The sequence below is a fragment of the Gekko japonicus genome, unplaced genomic scaffold (assembly GCF_001447785.1).
Source record: "Gekko japonicus isolate JY-2015 unplaced genomic scaffold, Gekko_japonicus_V1.1 scaffold4017, whole genome shotgun sequence".
Classification (NCBI taxonomy): Eukaryota; Metazoa; Chordata; class Lepidosauria; order Squamata; family Gekkonidae; genus Gekko; species Gekko japonicus.
This window is the reverse complement of record NW_015175490.1, coordinates 63,524-68,665: the sequence shown is the minus strand read 5'-3', so window position 1 is coordinate 68,665 and position 5,142 is coordinate 63,524. Positions and strand designations below refer to the sequence as shown.

At 47.1% G+C, this 5,142-nt stretch overlaps 1 protein-coding gene across 1 annotated transcript in view; it reads right to left on the bottom strand.

The window, feature by feature from the left end:
• SNX16 (sorting nexin 16) overlaps positions 1-4,019 on the bottom strand; it is a 32,971-nt gene extending 28,952 nt beyond the window's left edge. The window contains exon 1 of the mRNA XM_015425988.1: positions 3,910-4,019. The gene's annotated coding sequence lies outside the window, so the exon portion shown is untranslated. The remainder of the gene's footprint in view (positions 1-3,909) is intronic.
• Between the last annotated feature and the right edge of the window lie 1,123 nt (positions 4,020-5,142).

Sequence of the window (5,142 nt, the reverse complement as noted above, 5' to 3'; positions counted from 1 at the left end):
CCACTCCTCTGTCTTTCTTCTTTCTCTCTGTTCCTGCTCCTCTTTACTGAGATTGGCAGCATCAGGACACAAAGCTTTCACTGTCCCAGCAATTCAAACAGTAAGGGAACTTCAGACACAGGTGAGCCATGCTGTGGAATGGGTTTCGCTGCAAGAGACTGAAAAAGCTGGTACCTACTTAACCACACACATCTGAAACCAGGGCAAAGATAAGCAGTGCAACATGCTGGGAGTCAGACATCCTCCTATCTCCAACCTTTCCATCTGAGAGATTCTTAAGATATTCCAATAAAGAGGTGGGGAAGAGATGCCGCGTTACATTACTGCTCCTTTGGAAAAGGGCTGCAACACCCACAGCAACAGAAAAGCTGCTTCCATCACTACATCTCAATGTTGCAGCTGGCTTTCAAGGACATTTTGGAGAAAAGAAGCCTTGGAGAATTCCACCAACCCAATGTTTTGCTCCCACCCTATCTCTTCCCTTGCCTTGTCAACCTGATTGCCTTCTCTCTCTCCTTGTTTCATGTGCCTTCTAACCATACACCGAGGAATGCCAATTACCTAACTGCTGGTCAGGCGGGACTCCCACAATAAAAGGAATAGGTCCCACACAATTTCCAGGAGTAGGACAGTCTGTATGCAAGTTAACAGAAGGATTACTCTTATTTAAAAGGAGCAAAAGAAAAAAAACCAAAGCATTTCATACTACATCACATAACAAACTGAAGTTTATTTACACAATTTATTTATCAGAGTTTGACCTATTTGGAATATGTTTTGGATTCTTTAGCCAGACATGGTAATAAAACTAGTTTTCTGTGCTAGTTCACTCCCAATATTTAAAGATCCATCTGCTAACAAGACCCACCAATTTAGAGGAAAATAATGTTCTATATCCTGCTATTCCAGTCTTTAGCCTAAGGAGCTTTCCCTCCGTCTCAAGTAGTTATTCCACAGGAAGAGTCACTTAAATTGAGGAAGGTTCCTTAGGCTGGAGAAGAGCTATTCAACCTTTGGAGGCAGGATACAGGCCATGGTTTATAATAAACAATGGTCAAGACACAACCACAAAGAATCCATGAAAGCATCCATATGGCTCTTATGGAAAGTTGCCTACTAGCAAGCACCCTTTACAGTTTAGATAAAAATCAAAATCTAGGTATGTTAATTAATGAAATATTAAAATATGCTGATAAAACAAATTCTTGTGCATCTACAAAACAGTTGCCCAAGGAAATCTTCTTTGAATCCTGAAAGTTTTCAAGATATTTATGATCTGTCATATTTAACATGCAACCTTAGTTTTCTCCAAACCAACAGTCATCAAATGTTCAAAAGAAACATCAGAACACACAAAAAGGCAGTGACTATGACTATCTTAAGTCATCATAAAATAAACAGGTGCAAAAAATCTTATCATAACTTTATCTCACATGCTCACAAATTAAAAAACTCTGACCTGTGAATCATGATATTGCATCAGACCCACAGCATAAATGTTACATGATTAGAACAGTGGAAAGAGAAAGTAATGAAAAATTAAACTGTGACCACTTACTTTAACGTTGATATCTCTCTTGGGTAAGAACAAAACAGTCCCATAGTACCTTAAATAGTGGTGGTGGAGGTGGAAAGTGCTGTCAAGGTACAGCCAACCTATGGAGACCCCCTTGGACTTCCAAAGGAAGAGGCATTTAGAGGTGGTTTGCCACTGCCTACCTCTGCGTAACACCCTTAGAATTCCTTAGTGGTCTCCCATGCAAATACTAATCAAGGCAAACCCTTCCTAGCTTCTGAGATCAGGCTTGCCTGGCCATCCAAGTCAGAACTGGCATCTTAAAATACTAGCCATTAAATACCATTTGACGAACTGTGTCAGATGTATGAAGTGTTGTCTATATTTATCAATACCATCATGCTCTAACACACAGGAAAAAACCACAAATTGTGGGGGCCAAAAACAAGAACCCAAGATAGTACCTCTTGCACCTCATGGGCTTTTGGCCTCATGGTTTACAACTTGTTTTCTATTCCGATACAGTCAGTGCGGTAATGTGCCTAGTGTTGGGGCTAGGATCTGTGAGACTCAGGGTGCGTTCAAATGGGGCATTTACAACGGTATAGGTGCCGGTTGGAATCGGTGTACTTACCAGCGTTCACACGTAGAACACCTGCCTTCCGTCCCTAACCATTGCAAAGAGCTTTAAACCAGTGTATTCTGCTACTAGGTCCCCAAGTGGTGGTATCCTGAGTGCACCGGTTGTAACTGCTTTACCCCTGTCTGATCGCTCTCCACCATTGTAGAGCCTCTTCCGTTCGAGAGCCCGAAGCTTCCGCTTTTCACCCGCCATTTTTTTTGTTAGGTTGGCAATATGTGCTTGGGCGAAGCTTTGCCCCGGCCTTTGTTTAAAAAAAATAAAAAGTTCCTTAGTTTAAGGTTTTAGAGGAATCTGGGACCTCAGGGAGGCCAGTTTGGTCTTTAAACTTTTAAGGTAAGTCCTCTCTTCAGGGCATGCTTTTTGGGACAGGGTGTTTTGCGCATGCACGAAGATTGCCATTCTGTGGATGGCTTCCTATGTGCATGTGCAAACTGAGTAAAAAAAACCCCAAAACACCAACACCCGCTGTGTGTGAATGGGCATTACCTCCGCAGACAGGAGGTAAATGTGATCAAGTTTATGCCGGCTGAAACGCCCCGTCTGAACGCACCCTCAGTTTCACAGATCAAATCCTTCTTGAGGGGTGACCTTAGACCAGCTACTTACAGCCTAACCTAACCTCAAAGTTTGTTGAGAGAAGAAAATGAAGGAGGGAAAATAGTGAATTCTGCCCTGAAGTATCTGCTGTAAAGACAGGATAAAAGTGTACTCAACAACTGTACTCAATCTCAGTGTGGTAGCAGAAAGTGCCCTTGAGTCACAGTCGATTTATGGAGAGAAGACCCTGGATGATTTTCAAGGCAGGAGACATTACATGAAACTGACAATGAAACTGAATAGGTCAACAAATGACCTCAACAACACCCCTCCACCTTCTGACCGAAATGTATGTTCTCAGAAATCTCCATTCCAACTTGTATCTGAAGAAGGGAGCTCTGGCCCTGGAAAGCTTTTACATCCCCAACATCTTGTCGGTCTCTAAGGTGCTGCTGGACTTGAATAATCCCATCTTATATGTAAAGGATACCCAGGAAGCAAATTCCGTTTTTTAAAAAAAGGAATGGCTGTTTGGTTTCCTAAAAAATTAACAGATAACACTCCCAGGCACCACATTAACAAGCTTATGCCACAAAATCCTCTCAACATTGAGGGGCCATGATAAGACACTCCTTCCCCCCCCCCCCCCCCCCTTCCTTCCCCAGAGACTCTTACAGAGCAATTTCACTCATGTTTACTTCGAAGCACGCCCCTCCCATTTTCCTCAACGGGGCTTACTCTCGCGTAAGCGTGCAGAGGGGTGCAACTGTACCCGAAGCCACGGGTCGGGGGAAGAGGGGGACCTACCCTAGGAATGCCTACTCAGAAGTGACTCCCGTGACTTTAAGGGAACTGCTTGCCCGTAAGCGCACCGAGGACTGCCGCTTGAGAAGACCCGGAGGGAGGAAGAAGTTCCCCAGGACACCGTCTCCGTTACCACCCCTGGAAGGCAGACAACAAGGCAAAAGCCAACTGCCCCCACCCACTGGGCCGGTGCCCCTCGCCTCACCGGCCGCCGCAGTTCTCCCGCCTCTTTCTCCGCTTCTCCCTCCTCATCGCACTTCCCAGCAGCCGGCAGCGAGACGCCAAGAAGCGGAGCCAGCCGCAGCCACTTCACCGCAGGCGGCCAAGCCCAGCAAGGGAAGGCTTCCGCGGAGGAAAGGAAGGAAGGAAGCAAGGAGGGGGGGAAGAGAGAAGCAGCAGCAGCGCCTACCTGTTGTGTGAAACCAGCCTCGCCACTGCAGCACTCGTCCCAAGTTGCCCGCGCCGCCGCCACTGGCTTGTCAGGCTAGCCTCACGCGGCCCCGTCCCGTCTGTTGAAACTACGAGTCCCAAAAGACACCGCAGGGAAAGCTGAGCGTGACTCGGCGTACCCTGGCAAGGGCGGCTGGAACCCTGCCGCCCTCCTCCCCTCGCACGTGGTGCGTTGCACTCTGGGAGTTGTAGGCTTTGTTGCTGTACATAAAATAATTGAAAAAATGTTGGAGGTAGTGATTTTGAAATCTGCATGCCTTTTTGCAGGGGTCTTGCGGTTCGGGTTTTTTGTCCGATGTTCCGAGACAGAATGTGGACCATTTTGCCGACCACATTCCACACAGTCATGAAACTCACTGAAATGTTTCACTTTTATTTTTAAAAGGTGTAATGTATCTATCTCCGTTTGCATGCACGGCTAGGTTGCCAGGCCAGCTTCGCTCTCAGGAACAATGGGCCAAGCGGATCTTAGCCCACCAATAGGAGGGCTAGGCTCCCAGCCAATAGCCCATGGAACTCTTGGCCACTATAATGACCAATCACTTGTGTGTGGGTGTGATTTGGGTGTGGGATTGTTGCACATAAAAACCGGCCTGCGAGCTGGTTGTAGTTGTCTTGTTCGAACTAAATAAAAGTATGAGAGCTGAAATCGCTAGTAAGTCTCAGTACTTTTCACTGAGGACGAAGGTGGGATTCTAACTCCCATGAACAAGGACCTGGATGAAGATTCGAGCCCCAGCACTGAGACTGACGCACGCAGCTCCTGCCTAGGTCTGCTGGTAGCTGCTCATCCTACCGCTCCTCGCTCCGTACCTTGCCCTGCTGACCCCGAGAGCAGCAGCGCTTTCCTACTTGTTCCGGCCGCCGCCACCTCCGTTCCTGAGCTACCACCACCACGTGGAAGCAGCATGATGGCTACCTCCCAGGAAAGTATCGCAGCCTTCAATATCTCCCGCCCCGCACAGTGGGAGACCTGGCTCAAGATTCTGGAGAGTTACTTCAACTGCCATGACATCGTAGATCCAGTTAAGAAGGCCCACCTCCTCCGGTCCTGTGGCATAGATACCGTCTTGCTGCTAAAGGACCTAATTGCGCCTAAGCAGACTAAGGACGAATCATACGTGGTGCTGGTGAAAGCGCTGACCGACCACCTTTCACCAAAGCCCACAAAGTTTGCTGAGTGCATGGACTT